A 16,676-nucleotide genomic window follows, 5' to 3' on the forward strand; every position below is an offset into this window, starting at 1 on the left:
TTGGCTAAAAGAATCACATATCCGATAAGCAAAGAGTAGTTAATTTAAGCTAAATGGTATTTAATATATTTATTAAAAAATTATCTTAACTCAATAACTTATATTATTAGCGAGATTCTAAAATATAATTTTTTTTTTTTATTTATCAAGATTACACTTATAATTATTTAATTATTAAAACTCTGATGATATATTAAAGATCAAGAAAATAAACGCAGCCCAGCAGAGTTACCAACATCATGAGCTGTACAGTTACAAAATGGCTAGAGGGTTGAAGAAGCACTTGAAGAGGTTTAATGCTCCAAAACATTGGATGCTTGATAAACTTGGGGGTGCTTTTGCCCGCAAGCCCTCATCCGGGCCCCACAAGTCTAGGGAATGCTTGCCTCTGATTCTCATTCTGCGAAACAGGTTCAAGTATGCTTTGACATACCGTGAAGTGATTGCTATTTTGATGCAGAGACATGTTCTTGTTGATGGGAAGGTTAGGACAGATAAAACCTACCCATCTGTTTCATGGATGTTGTGTCACTCCCAAAGACAAATGAGAGCTTCCGTCTTCTCTAAGACACCAAAGGCCGCTTCCGGCTCCACCCCCTCATATAGATGATGAGGATATGTTATTGACTTTTCTCTCACATGCTTAATTATAGAATTAATTTCTCTCTCACATGACTTAATTATTATAGAGTAATTAATTTTAAAAAAAGGATTTTTTGCATATATTGAACATAATTATTAGAAGATAAATAATCTTACGACAAGCCTTTACCTAGGCTTCAAGCTCATAAGATAAAATCGAACTTCATCGGTGTAGAATTTGAAGAGCCCGTTTGGGTGCAGCTGGAAACTTCAAATGGGCAATTCAAGTCATCTTGACAAGTTCAAAAAATCAGCAACAACAGTGGCTTTCAGCTTTTTATCATGTTTCCGCATTAGTATAGAGAGTAAAGCTGTGAAAGAGATGGGCAATTATTTCAAATGCAATAATTGTGCTGTATTATAAACCATTAATAAGATAATGGCGTAGACTGTAGCTGAGAGCAGCCGATAAGATAATGGCGTCGACTGTAGCTGAGAGCAGCCGGCTACATGGGGTTCAGCTCTTGTTTCCATAATAATCTGGAATTGCTCTCCAGCTAGTTAAGCCCCATTCAGCTCTTATGCAACCACCTAGCCCCCCCCACACCAAGCCTTTAAGTTAAATATGCATTTGACTGTGGATGGGGAGACCAAATTTCAAAACATTGAAAGCTTTTCTTCAGCTATTTCTTCACAACATCTTTCCAGTTCTTCTGCCCTCCCCTGGATAATTAAAGCCCTGTTCTTTACCGTATGATACTCATGTCTTTCTTCATCCGGTTTCCTGAAGAAAAAGTAGAAGAACTGCTGCATAACCATCTCCACCCTCTCTCAGCAGGTTCGTCTTCTCCGTTGTGTCTCGCTTTCCTTTTTTTCACCTCTGCATGCTCTCTGTTTCCTCTCCCTTCTCTGTCGACTTGGCCTTAAGAAGAGCTAGTTGAGTGATATTACGTTTTAAAAAGTTAAAAGTTCCTCTCTTATGCTGCTTTCTGTGCTTGTTCTCCTCTCTCTCCCCTGTCTATTTGTGCATTAAATACATATGATTATTGAATATCAATGCATTATTTAAGGTTCTTCTTCCTTTGCATCATTGAATAGACAGAGCATTTTATGCAACCTTGAGGGCCGGGTTGGCGTAGCGGATGCCGTCTGGGTTCTGACGGTTTGCTCCCTTCCAGTCTCAAATTCGAGTCTGCTTCCCGTTGCGAGACCTGCACTGTATGTAAAAGTTGTTTTTTAAATATTTTTAAATATTTAAAATTAAAAAATATTAAAAAAAATTTAAAAAATATAATTCAACTGTAATCTCATATATCTTTTAATTTGGTGCGTACAAATTGGCACATAATATCAATAAATGCAAAATAAAGAAACCTAATTGAAAAACCCAGAAGAATATGAGACAATTAACTCTCACTAACCAATCAAACAAAACGTAAAAGAACAATTATACAAACCATATAAAACACGTAGCCAAAATACTGTAGAGTTTACTGTGTACACAGAGTCACAGACACAAAAAAAACTATTCATTATGATAGTAGAATTACGCTCCTCCTTTGAAGAAAATTTCGTTTGCCTTCGTTTTGGGTGGTTTCGTCTTTTCCAATTAGTCATTAAAGATGTGTAAAGGGTTAATTTTATCTTTTTATAAATAATAAAAATATTTATTTACCCCCACAATTAAAAAAATTGAATAGCTGGCCATCGGTATTTATGCTTTGATGTTTTTTTTACAAAATTACACATTGACTTTTATGCCCTTATAATTAGGGGAAAAAAGAGGCAAGAGTTTAAGGCAATTTTATCTTTTCACAAATGATTTTTTTTTTTGAACTTTTTACTCTTAATAATTATTTTTTTAATAAAAAAATGCAAGAACATGGACATCACATGTTGGTGCGTGGGAGGCACCCTTGCCTTTTAAGGGCTCGTACGACACTTTTCATAGCCAAATCTGTTCTTTCATTATTTTGTTAAAGGCAATACCTCTTCTTTTTTCTCCTAGTGCAACGCTTGATGATAATAGGTGAGCAATTTGTTGGTGATAATGGTTTTTTTTTCTTCTCTCTCTCTATTGAAAAAAATTCACTCATGCCCTCTTTTCTTTTTATTTTTCAAGTTTGGTACATTATGTTTCTGATCATTTATTTTAGTTCTTAGTCTTATGGAAAATTTTTTCATGTTTTTAATTTAGTTCTTAAATTGCAATTTGTCATATATATTGTTTTCTAATTCGGTCTTTAATTTTTTTTTTTCTAACATGGCTCTTTTGTTAGAGTTTTGTTGTTTTCAACTTTATCATTCAATCAAAGTTTAAGTTGTATTGTTTTTTTGGTTTAGCTCTCTTTTTTTTTTTTTTTTTGATTTTTTTCTTTTTTTTAAGTTTTTTTTTTTAAATTTAACCCTTCAATTTAATTTTCTTTATACCCTCTAATTTTATATTTTCATTTTAACCTCGTTCTTTTAATTAAATTTTTTTTGTATGATGGATTTTTCTCTAATTTCATCCTTCACGTTTAATTTATTAGAAATTGGGTTTCATGGTTTTTTCTTTTACCGTGCTTTTAATCTAATGACACGGGTCATAAGATTTAAGAGTTTACATGAATAAGGATTTTATCATACTACCTTTTTTTTTTAAAAAAAGATTGATTTTGTGGTTATTTTAATTTTTTTCTATTGATTTATCTTGACCTCGTAACCGAAGCCATGGGTTTTGCAGCCTTTTTTGGATTGAGTTTTTTTTTTAATGTTTTGTTTTGCATATAATTTTTGAAGAAATTCTTTTATTTTGTACATGCAAGCTTTATTTTATAAAAAATATTTATTTTCAAATAATATTTTTAATATGTTTGGCCTCATGTAGTACTTTTTTCCCTTTTATTTTTATGAATTCAGTTTCATATGTGTTTTTATTTCTATTATTTTTTATTAATTTTAATAAATAAATTTAGTAGACACAAACGAATCTTGATCTTATTGTTTAGGTCATGAGTTTCTCAAGTCTTTTTTGAATTTAAATTTTTTCTTTTTAAATGTCTTGTTTTGTATTTTATTTTTCAAGAAATATTTTTGTTTTTATGCAGATACGCTTTATTTTATATAAAATATTTATTATTTTAAAATAATAATTTTTTATGTATCGACATTGCATAGTATTTGTTTTCATACTCAATTTTTCATGTTTTTCTTTTTGTTATTGTTAATGATTTTTTTTTTGTTTACATTGGTGATTATCGATTTATCTGATTAGATGCATGTATAAAATTTTCAATTTATATAAAGAAAATATATCAATATAGTGATTATCAATTTAAATTTTTTTTTAAAAGCACTTTTAAAATACGAAAACAAACAGAACATCTTCGAAAAGAGTCCAACATCTAAATTTAATAATTAGATTTTTCAGTGCTCCATGTTTATTTATTTATTATTAGATATCAATTTACTTCAAATTAATATATTTTTTAGTGTTTTTAAATTATTTTGATGTACTAATATTAAAAATATATTTTTTTATTTTGTTATATTTTTCATGTAAAAAACATTTTTAAAAAACAACTACAATCACATTCCAAACACCCATAATAAATAAATAAAAAAGCATGAGAAATTGGAATGGCACTGGACAGTTGAAGAAACACGTAGATGTTATGGTGTAAAAGAAACTTGTGAATTTTATTAATAAGTATGTATATATAAATTTTTCAACTATTAGATATGAAATTAATTTATAAAAAACTAAGTAAAAAAATTAAATATATAATTGAATCACGTGATGAAAAAAATATATGCAAATTACATAAAAAAAAACAAGTTAAAAAAATCCAAAAGAAAAAAGGTTGATGCCCATCATTATCCCAAATTCTTAAACAAGGTCTCGAAAATTTGGTATTCTCTAAAACATGAGGATCTCCTCGCTTTGAGCCCACAAAAGAGCTGGGTATTGGTTTTCTAGCGTTATAGCCCATTTTCGAGATAGCCTTCCATTCGGGTATATATGAATATCATTTTTTTTTTTTTTTCAATATTGCAAATTAGAGTTCTTAAGAAAATACATGATCAAATAATGTTTTCTCATCCAGTATTTAATCCCATTAAATCTTGATATGAGCCACTCAATTGGATGTATTGATTCATATATTAAATTTATAATTAATTTTTAGATTTTGGATTTTAAAAAGTTGCTTTTGTCATTCAAAAACGTTTTTGAATTTTTTTTTATTATTTAAAAATAATTTTTTAATATTTTTTCAAATTATTTTAATATGCTAATATAAAAAATAAATATTAAAAAAAAAAAAAATTATTATTTTAATATATTTTTAAATAAAAAATATTTTAAAAAACCATTCATTACAATATCAAATAAACTCTAAATCTTATACATTCTAATAAAAAAAAATAATCTTGGGAAAACATGGGCTTCAACGTTTCAAATGAAGCATGTTGATGAGTCCTAAACGCTCAATTTCATCTAAAAAAAACTTGTGCTCACGGTTCTAAATTTATAAGTAGCTAGTTTAATTTGAAAATTAACCTAACAATTTCATAAAAAAAGGGAGATTTTAAAAATTTTAAAAGTAAAAGTAGATTGGTTTTGATAATCATTATATAATCTATACAAAATAGATTGTCGTCACCAGGTCAAAAAAAAATAAAAAATTAAAACCCAATTTCTACGTAGAAAAGAGCTCACATTTTATTTTTTCATTTTCAATACTTTTTAATTTAAATGGATTGGCTCTCATGCATCTTTCTCTTTTCTCGTTAGCTAAACAGCTGAATAAATAGCAAGTCGCACTTTTTTTCTTCTTCTTTTCCACCCTTCCTTCCATCAAATATATCCTACTTACATACTGTGCGTATCTCTCTAAAAACTTGATTGTAAGAAAAAATAAATTAGAACCAGATAAATTTTTTTTTCCAAAATGGATTTTACTATGCAAAATACAGTATGAATCCCTCAAAAAAAACATAGTTTACAATGTTTTTTCATCTCTCGTCCCTTTATTTTATTTTTTATTATTTTGGCATAATCAAACCAAATTATATGTCAATTTAAGTTAATTTGTTAGAAAAAAATGAGATTAAAAGACAAGGGATCAAAGTAAAAAAAAACATAAAAAATAGATGGTTTTTTTCACACTATGAAAGTAATGTTCATTGTATCTTTATACCTTCCAACTTATAAATATTATGTCCTTTCAATTTTTAAAATTTCAAAACAAAGTCAATTTTAGTTCAAAAATTTATTTTCTTAATTTTAAATCCTTGGCTTTGGCAAGGAGAGAGAGTCTTCAAATTTTAGTGGTAAAAAGACAACATTAATATCGATTTTGACTATCAAAATGATTTGTCTTTATGTCAACAAGTTTTATTTGGTAAGATGAGTTTTATTTATGTGTTTTTGACATTTAAATTGTCTAAAAAATCAGATTTAAATTCGAGAAAATTTTTGATTTCGGATTAATTTTAAGTTTCACGTAGAGTTTTAGGTTTTTAAGGTTATTAGTGAATTTATTAAAATATCTAAACATATTTTAAATTAAAATAGAATTTCTAGATTAAAAAATCACCGGACTCAATTTGATGGCTACCCTATTAGTCAAAATTTAGAGAAAAACAAACAAAGTGTCAAGTGTCATCTGACTATTTTTGTTCCAAAAATATTTGGAGTGAACTATAAAAAAAATGCTCATGCCCTCGAGACAACGCGCGGGCCCTCTCGGGATGGAAAAATTGTAACCTAACATCGATGCTCGCATGCATTATTTACATTTTAAAACCACTAACTTTTTGCAATTTCTAGGGCCTGGCCAGAGAATGATGTATAGAGGGATCAGAGAAGGTCCCTCCACTGGAACAGCTTGCTAAGTGCTCATAATGTCAAAAGAAGGAGAGGATGTGCTTATCTTTATTTGCTTGGTCAAAAGAAGCGGAATAAAATAATAAAATCAATACCAAAATAATGCTTTCCAAACTCCCTTGAAAAATTCTCCATTCCTCTTTCGAAGCACACAACCTGCAACAAGGCAATTCTTTAATTAGCTGCTATAGCTAGAGATGCATGATTTCCTCTAATCCTGCATTTTAATCCCAGTTGTATAAAACCCTTTACACTTGTTGACCAAGATCTTATTTATAACGAAAGGAACATGGCAGATTGTTGCTAAATTACTCAGTATGATTTCTGCGACATATAATTTAAAAATTCAGCTAGTTTTTTCCTTAGGAGTCTCTGATGTCAATTAAACAAGTCCTTAATAGAAAATCAAGCCCTCCAAATGGTGAGGATGCTGTACTAGATGTATCTGCTTCGGCTTCCCTGCCCAAATAGGGAAAGCACGTGATCCTGTCTAGAAAAGATTAGGGTCCCGAAAAGGATAATTCCAAGAATTTGCTGCCATCTCCATATATTGGAGGAAAATCAAGAGACAACACGTGTGATGATACCAATCATAGCTAGTTGTCTTTATTCTTTCTTTCGATAGAACTGGGCTCCTCTCCCAGTTGATGATGGAATGGTATTTGGCCTTTTGCAGTCTGTTCTATCCATTAATGCATGCCTTTTAGTTCGTTTGGATCACAGAAAATTATGCTTGATGTTTTTTTGGCATCGTTGTTTTATCCTCACATACTATATGATTAGGAATATTGCGTTTTTTTTTGTGCAAAAAAAGGAGAAAAAATAAATCAAAGAGTAGCATTTCTCCATTTTATGCGAGGTAGTTTTAGTTTTTGGATTCAACTATTTTTGTTTTGTTTTGATGGTGAGGATTTATGTGAATCACGTATATTTATAAGATCTTGAATAAATCAAATTTTTTTCCTGAGTCTCTTTTCATATTTCTAAATAACAAGTGAAAGAATAAATATTCTGGCGCCTGTGCATGCCAATGCCCCAAAATTAGGATCGAATAACTTCCTTTTTCCATGAAAGATAAAATACCTTCAATTATGGGAGTCGATGATCAAAACATCTTTGATTGAACTAGTCGATAACAACACGGTGTGGACATTGGAGAGATTTATATGGTGAAGATGAGCTGAAGTCGACAATAGGGAGAAAAGGAAGTTGGGGGGATGACAGGTGGAAAGATTGTAGTCGTCACCGCCCCATGTTCAATTCCAGCAGAAAAAGAGACCAACGACGACGATGACCGCTGATGAAAAAGTAGGATAAGATTTTCGTGATGCGGGATTGGCCACCTTTCTGTTTCTACTCCATTCCTGTCGTCAACTTGCATGTATACCCCGTGACTTTTGTCTGCAATACTCACTTACATGGATCTAACCTAAGTACATCAAAGTCAAATGTCGCCAATTTATGCTGATCCTAGCCAGCACCAAGGTTAATCATTGGTACATGCATGGTAGTTTTTGTTTTGTTTCTGTTGGTAAATTTCAGTTTGCAGTCCTTCCCCTCTCTCCTTGGCGGTTTCTTTTGTCATTTAAGGTGATTCTATGAATCTATTGACTTGTATGTGCGCTTGCGGTTGTTTCTGTTAAACTAATTGAGATCAAACACAAAACGGAGGCTAGAATTCTGAATAATCTGTTTATTATGAATGCATTGTCTTAACCTAAATACAAATAGAGTATATATAGGTTAAACTGAAAGTACTATTCTACCCTTAATAAATAAGACAACATAAATATTATTTAACATCTCCCCTCAAACTCACGATGCGGCAGCTACAAGCATCGAGAGTTTGCCAACTAGAAAACGAAAACGAGATATGTAATGCGCCTTGGTAAAGAAATCTGCAATCTGCAATGAAGAAAAGAAGGAACAAAAAGCAAAGTAATGATTCCATGCTTGAGATGATGACGAGTAAGATGACAATCGATTTCAATGTGCTTAGCCCGCTCATGAAAAACCGAGTTGTGAGCAATCTGAATAGAACTCTGGTTGTCACAATACTTAGGAGTAGGATGGGAAAAGGAAACTCCCATATTAGCAACTAACCAACGTAACCAAATAATCTCTTTGGTAGTAGATGCCATGGCACGATATTCTGCTTCGGTGGATGATTGAGAAACAATAGATTGTTTCTTGCTCTTTCAAGAAATAAGAGAATCACCTAAAAAGATACAAAACCCGGTAACAGACTTGCGATCTGTGGGATCACTACCATGATCAGCATCAGAGTATGCACGTAACTCCAAGGAAGAGGTGGATGAAAGTAAAAGACTTTGAAAAACTGTACCCCGAAGATATCGCAAAATACAAAGAACAACTGCCCAGTGAACAGTAGTAGGAGAAGCAACAAACTGACTAACAACATAAACAACATATGCAATATCTGGACGAGTAATGATGAGATATACCAAACTCCCAACAATAGTGCGGTATAAAGTAGGATCTATCAAAGGTAAACCATCAGAAGAAGAGTACCTTGCGTTAACCTCAATAGGAGTATCCACAGTCTTGTTATCAATAAGTCTAGCCCGCTCAAGAATATCTGCAACATATTTCGACTGAGAAAGAAGGTAACCTCTAGGTGAGTATGCTACCTCAATACCCAGGAAATATCGAAGATAACCCAAATCCTTCATCTCAAATCGTCTAGCCAACTCTGTCTTCATAACTGAAATACCATCAATGTCATCACCAGTAATAATCATGTCATCAACATATAAAGACAGAATGATACGACCTGCATCAGTGCACTTAATAAAAAGAGCAGAATCATGACTGCTAGAAACAAAGCCAAGTGACGAGATCACAATAGAGAATTTCTCAAACCAAGCACGGGGTGCTTGTTTGAGACCATATAATGCTTTCTTAAGCTTACAAACATATCCAGAGTCATGTGAAATACCAGGAGGGGGTGCCATATAAACTTCTTCTTGAAGATCTCCATTCAAGAAGGCATTTTTAACATCAAGTTGAGAAATATGCCATTGACGAATCGAAGCTACGGCAATAAGAGTACGAATAGTAGTCATTTTTGTAACCGGAGCAAATGTCTCCTCATAGTCCATACCATACTGTTGATAGTATCCTTTGGCAACTAACCTAGCTTTATATCGCTCAATAGACCCATCAGAATTAGTCTTGTTCTTATAGACCCAACGACAACCAACAACACTCTTACCAGGAGGTAGAGGAACCAGATCCCAAGTATTTGTCTTATGCAAAGCAGAAAGTTCCTCATCCATAGCTTACTACCAAAGCGGATCAAGAATTGCCTCTTTATAGGAAGAGGGCTCAACAAGACAATGAATAGAGGCTAAAAAGGAAGTAAATGATGAAGAATAACAAGAATAAACAAAATCTGGTAGTTTTGTGGACTTACGAATACGGATGGACTGACGTGAAGGTGGATCCACAATCTCAGATGAAGCTTGAGGGGCTGTAGATGAGAATGGAGCTTCAGGTGTGCCAGAGAGTAAAGTACCAGTACCAACAGACGCAAGATTCAATTTGAGTTGTGGAATAAGATAAACATTAGGGAGAGACATGTGAGGTGTGACAACATAACCAACACCTGCTAAGGGCATTTGAGTGCCATCAGCAATTATTACAGGAATGGAGGACAAAGGGGATACAAAGGTAAAAGATGAGGAATCTGGAGACATATGATGGGAAGCACCAGAATCCAAGACCCATTCAGAATATGACATACCTGAGGAACTATGAGGCAACTGACCTATGGAAGAAGAAGCGGACATTGCTTGTGGCTGCAAGGAGAGAAACTTCTGAAATTGCTCAGCCAAAATATTAGGATCGGTAATAGAACTTGAGGAAGCTACTGCTGCAATATTGTGGTGTTGTGGTTTATAACCCTGAGGTGGTCTATGAGCATTAGATTGTGACTGATTGCCAGACTTCCAAGCTTGATTCTGCTGTCTCAACTTAGAACACTGAGCCTTCCAATGACCTTTATGCTTACAGAAACTGCACTCATTGAAGCCAACCCTTGTGTAAGGCTTATTCTGATGAGTAGAGAATGGCTTAGAAGGTACTGCTAATACTGAAGGATTTGAAGCAGAAAGAATTCCCTTTTCAGAATAAGACTGAAGACGTATTTCTTCAGCCAATAACTCACTAACAACAGAGTCAACACAAGGCAGTGGAGAACGATGCAGAATTGAACCTCTAAGTCCTTCAAAATCACTGCGAAGTGCTGTTAAAAACTGTACCAATCGTTGCTGCTCTCTACGCTCAATATAGGCACCACATGCCTTTAATTTTTTCGATTATGTAAGAGCTAATTGATCCCAAAGATCTGTCATAGCGGAATAAAACTCTTGGATACTTATATTCTTCTGATGAAGAGCTCGTATGTCATTCTCTAATTGATACTGTTTTGCAAAATTTGATTGTGTGAATAACCTTTGCAGATGATCCCAAACCTCTTTTGTTGTCTTATACTTTGCCAATTGCATACCTATCGAATGCTCAATAAAATTGTTGATCCAAGTAATGATCTTTATATTATTTGCTTCCCATGTATCTATCAAAACAACATCTCCCTCCTCAACATTCTTAGGTATCATATAAGTCCCACTAACATACCCCCACATCTTCTTACCCTTAAGGAAATTTCTCATCACATAACTCCAATACGAATAATTTTTCCCATCTAACCTCACACTCACAGACTTAAGTGAATCATCTCTTTCAGTAGCCATAATCAGCAATCACAAATAACCAGAATGCAAAAACAGCGGAAACAAAATACTAAATTGCAGAAACTAAACAAATCTCTTCTTGAAATTATACGATTACTCCAAAACACAAAACAAATTTGCAAAAACTAAACGCAAATACCAAATTGCAGATGCTGAAGGGAAGATGAAATACCAAAATAATTGTAGAAACTGTCAAAATACCAAAATAATTGCAGAAACTGTCGAAATACCTAATTTTGCAGAAGCGAAAGACAAAATATCACTCCAAAAAAAAATTAAGCCTCGTTCCATAAAACCAGCTCTGATACCATGTTAAATTAATTGAGATCAAACACAAAATGGAGGCTAGAATTCTGAATAATCTGTTTATTATGAATGCATTGTCTTAACCTAAATACAAATAGAGTATATATATGTTAAACTGAAAGTACTATTCTACCCTTAATAAATAAGACAACATAAATATTATTTAACAGTTTCTACATAGCATCACCACTTTTTCAGTGGAGATTTTGATATATATATTTTTATTATATAGTTTGGAAAACCTTAATATTTACGTTGGCATTCATGCTTATAAGATTAGCCACGATTGAAAAAAGTTTGGATCGTTCAAAACTCAAATAAAACAAGGATATATTAAAGGCGCCCAAGTTGCAGCAGAAAAATCTGCAGTCACGAGATGAAAGAGTACACACCAGAGAACAACCAGAAAGTGCAAGAGCAAATACCGAAACAAAACTTAGACAGTAACTACATTTCCTTCTATAGACAAGCAACAAAGTCAGATCCCCTCCCAGCCTCTCGCTTTGCTAACACATCAGCAGCAGTGCCATTAGCTTCATGTAAAACATGGACAAACCGAAGATTAATTAGGAAAGAGATTAGAAATAGTGAAAAACTCATCAGCATTTTTCCATGGCTTTGTAGAAGAACTGTCGAGCCATCCCACAACAATTGAAGAATCAGATTCCACAATAAAATTCTGGGCACAAGTTACAGCTTCGTCAGCTGATTTCCGATTGACACCAACTCAGCTTGATTCGAATCCATTTCTCCCAATCCAACAGAAGATGTTAGAAATGCACATTAACTGGACATGCACAACTCAACTAATTCCCTTAACGTCAGACAACATATTCTTTTGACCAAATCAGCTGAGAGTAGCTAGTCAGGATAGGGAGAAGAAGAGAACAGAACAACTGTCATGCATCAATGGAGTGAAAATACATATATATGTCGATCGTGTTAGGTTAGGGATCATTTCTGGGATGTTAGAGTCACTAAAACGCCCATCAATTGAAGTGGACTGAAGAATAAGAAGATGATAGATATGCATATCAAAATCCCATCATCAGACTTTGTCCTAAAAATCATTAGCTAGGGTTTTACCAAAAAGAGACAAATAACAATTCATGTTATTAATCTAGGACTTTTCCTCTTCATTGAAAATACACGTAGATTCTTATATATATCTATCAACAAGATTATCTTTACTGACAAATGAGTACTCCTCAAGCTTAGAATCAACAATAGCAAATTTTCATGCCAACAATGTTTTGAATAATGAAAATTTTGCTTATAATTAATAAGCTATGAAATTAAAGAGAGGAAAATTAATAAAATACCAATAAGTAACTGTCTTCTGGCATCATTTCTGTTTTCATTTTTTCTTATTTTAAAAATGTAAAAAACTAACAACCAATTGTCAAACAGGGAGCTCTCTTGAAAGTTATAATTGTAATTCTTCGTTTATTTTTAATTATAATAAAAAATCCTAAAAAATATATATTTTAAAATTTTTGTATCTAAAAAACTGAAAAGCAAAAATAGTAAATATATAGATACAGTAAATAATACCAAAATAACCTAAATTTCATTAAGGCGATAATTGTTAGTTGATTAAGTATTTTTTATATCAATTTAGATAGCGATTGGTACTTACTGTGTTGTAATAATAATAAAAAAAAAAACAATCAAGATAATTACAATGACACATCTCGCTGTATTTTCTGTTTTCAAAAGATAAAAATTAACTCTAAAATTATCCCAAATATATATATTTTTTTATATCTTCGTTTCTATCTCTTTAATTATATATATATATATTTATTTATTTTTGCTGTAACATTAATCTAAAGCAACACTAAGTTAGGTTTTCTTTCGTAGAGGCGAGAATCATGCTGTAATTAATTACCCCTCCTTAATTTCCAACATTAATGCACGGTAACTGTAATATTCCTAGACAATGCGAACCGGGATAAATTATCGTAAGTTTCAAGTCGGCACTCTTTTCTAATTTGTAGATGCACACCAATCTCATGAAAAAGAGGTTAGGGGTACAGCCAATATGGCACAGTTTTTTCCTATAAATAGAGGTGTTGGAGATCAACCATGTCATATACAAAAATCCTTCAAGAAAAATAACATACTCCAAGCCTGCTCTCTCTCCCCTCTCTCTTCATCCCTTCCACACTTTTCTCCATAAAAAGATAGGGTTCTCATGAATTCCTTGGAAGCCAAAGCTCTGTTCTCAGGCCCCTAGGTCTATTATGGATACGCATATATTTTTTTAATGTTTGTGTTTTGAATTATGTGAGGAGGCACTGGTGATGCTGTTGACAGAAGATAGAGAGCACAGATGATGAAATGCATGGAGCTTGATTGCATCTCACTCCTTTGTGCTCTCTAGTCTTCTGTCATCACCTTCAGCCCCTCACTCCGTTTAATTGCTAATAGTTTTACCATATATATTTACTCTTGAGCTTGTTTCTTGAGCATTGAGCAATACTATTACCTTTCCACATGCTCATATCTCGAGTTTATGTTTGATTTCTTTACCGAATGCTTGTTGGGAATCTGAATAAAATGTTGTGTTAATTGATTTGATTGTTTCTCCCTCTAATATCTTTTGCAGGTGGCATGATCCTGATCCTAATGATGCTAGATTTAGTAAAATTTTACCCTTCTATTCTTCCATGTTGGGAAGGAGCAGTTAATTTTGTAGCTTGAACAGCTGAAGGAGAGGACACTCGTATTAAACACAAATTTGATAACTTCTTCCCTGAGGACACTAAGAATCTCTAGACTGCTTAGTTGTGGTCCTATGGTTTTATGTTTGCTTCTAAAAATTATTGCAGGTGAATTTTCTGTGCTGGGAACACCATATGCTGCTCAAGATATAATCAAGTTCCAAGGCACATGACACATGGAGATTTTATAATTCAAGACATGCATCACTAGCATCTTTATCGGTCATTTGCTTAATTTCCAGAAATCAAGAACTAGTATAAGTGGTGGTGTCAATATCGGAAGTGCACGGATTGATAATCTGATACCACTTTTATCCTCTACTCTACCATGATCTGAAGATTTGGAGCTGTATAGCTTGCAGGTTTCCCTGCAATGCAGATCCGATCTAGAGCTGTAGTAAATTAAAGATGCGGCCGGGTCTACAACACTTCGCTGTTTGATCTCTATAATCTCCATGTGTATTTGACATTTTTTTTTTGTTGTTGATGTTGATCATCATGACCAAGTTGCAAGCTTCTTCAATTGAAACCAGGGTTTGGCTATTTGTCAAGAATAACAGACTCCATTCATGTATTCATGCTCTATGCATACGCAATTCATAGAATGAAAGTACTGAGCTGATGATCAATAATCAAGAAAATATTGTTCGTCGAGCTGGTTAATTGTTTTCTAATCGCTTTTGTCCTTTCTCCAGAATGTTGTTCCCAGTGACTTTCCAACCATTCTGGATAATGTTAGCTAGCTACTTCAAATTGGTAGATTTGTCACAAGGAAGGCTAGCTAGTGCTGTAGACATACATACATACATGCATGCATATATATATATATATATATGTATATGTATATGTATATGTATAGATGCATCTATGTATACACATCTCGTATGCTTGCACTCCTCTATACCTGAAGCTAGTAATTAAGGAGTATGATGTTTTAAAATTATTAAATGATTTATAACTTGTAGTGAGTGTTAACTAGTTACCGGCCCAGGGTTGAATTAATTTGTTGAAGTTAAGGAAAGTTAAAGGAAATCTGTAGAAGAAAATATCATTGAAAATGGCTGTCAAAAATAGAATACCATGAACAATTTTGCCAGCAGATATAGCAGGAGCTACCTCATGGCAGGAACAATCTAAAACTCTTGGTCTCACAACGGGAGAAAAAAAAAGAGTCTGGATTATCCAGTTTATTATGAAATAGCCCATAAACCAGATTAAATAACGAGCTAGGGTTAGAAAATTTACCAAAATTGGTAAATAATGATTATTCAATAAGATAAAAATACTATCAAAAACAAAAACAAGTTAGTCGGTAAGATTTAAGCAGAAATCAACATGAAATCGAGTCGCAAAAGGCTACAAATGATGAAGAAAAACACAAAATTAGGGAAATAAAGTTCCAACTGATAGATTTTGTGGCCTGAAGCAACCCTCAACTAGCATTGGCGGTGACCTATGATGGGCGTCATGTAACGAGTTGTTGAAGTTGAGGTGATTTCCTCGTAATTAACAAAAGTTTATAGCCAAAATATCAAAGGGTGTCCAAAATATTCTCAAAATTAAACATGGATTACTGTTTTATGTTATCTTTATGCTAGTTTACCTTTTCAAAATACTCCGACATCATCAATTACGTTCTCGTATCAATTTTTCACTCTCCATGCTCATCGCCGAACTTCAAGATACTCTCTTAAATGATCTAACTAGCGTCATACAGCAGCACCAATCATCAGTTACTGGGAAGGTAAGAAGGCATAACAAGGGGCTAAAGATTATATATATAATTATCTCAAGTGTTTCCTTACGAATTCAGGGAAAATTCAGTGTCTTGATTGATCTCATGCTTTTCGAGTTAGGAAAATAATCATCATAGGAGGGGAAGGAATGGGATGAAAACTAAATCTTATTTGTTAATTTAGACACAGAATTAGAGCATAGAAAGTAACGGATATTAAATGGCAATATACCCTTTTTATTGAAGAGAGAAGATGGGCTAGCGAATTAGGGAGAAAAAGTTTTAGTTGTTATAATAATAAGATTTAATTTCTAAAAAAGAATAATAAGATTAAAATATAAGTTCATATGTCAAAAAATCTTAAAGTTATTCCTCCATGTACTTTTTCCCCAAACAAATCGGTGAGGTAAAGCAATTAAACTACTAATTAATTAATTTAAATAATCATAAAAAAGGAAGGGGCACTCTTTTCTTATTCGATTTATTATAGAACCATATCAACTCAATAGCTTAAACTATTAGGTGAGATCTTAAGATATGATTTATATTATTTTCTAACAACTTTCTCAAGTGAAAGCTCTTTAAACTTGAAATTTGCACAGACCCACATTACCTTGTGCTTATTTTTTATCAAATAAATGGAGATGATGAGATTCGAACTCATGTCCGCTTGGTCAACA

The 16,676-nt window shown here is 32.8% G+C and overlaps 1 long non-coding RNA gene across 2 annotated transcripts; it reads left to right on the plus strand.

Moving 5' to 3' along the window:
* Nucleotides 1-834: 834 nt before the first annotated feature.
* On the plus strand, nucleotides 835-14,935 carry LOC118029751 (uncharacterized). Of its 2 annotated transcripts, XR_004684220.2 has the most exons (3): nucleotides 979-1,420; nucleotides 1,681-1,800; nucleotides 14,147-14,935. It is a non-coding gene; the product is annotated as an uncharacterized lncRNA (long non-coding RNA). The 2 variants fall into 2 exon arrangements; XR_004684221.2 differs by lacking the exon at nucleotides 1,681-1,800 and having other exon boundaries at nucleotides 835-1,420.
* Nucleotides 14,936-16,676: the final 1,741 nt, after the last annotated feature.

This window comes from Populus alba, chromosome 17 (assembly GCF_005239225.2).
Source record: "Populus alba chromosome 17, ASM523922v2, whole genome shotgun sequence".
NCBI classification, from domain to species: domain Eukaryota; kingdom Viridiplantae; phylum Streptophyta; class Magnoliopsida; order Malpighiales; family Salicaceae; genus Populus; species Populus alba.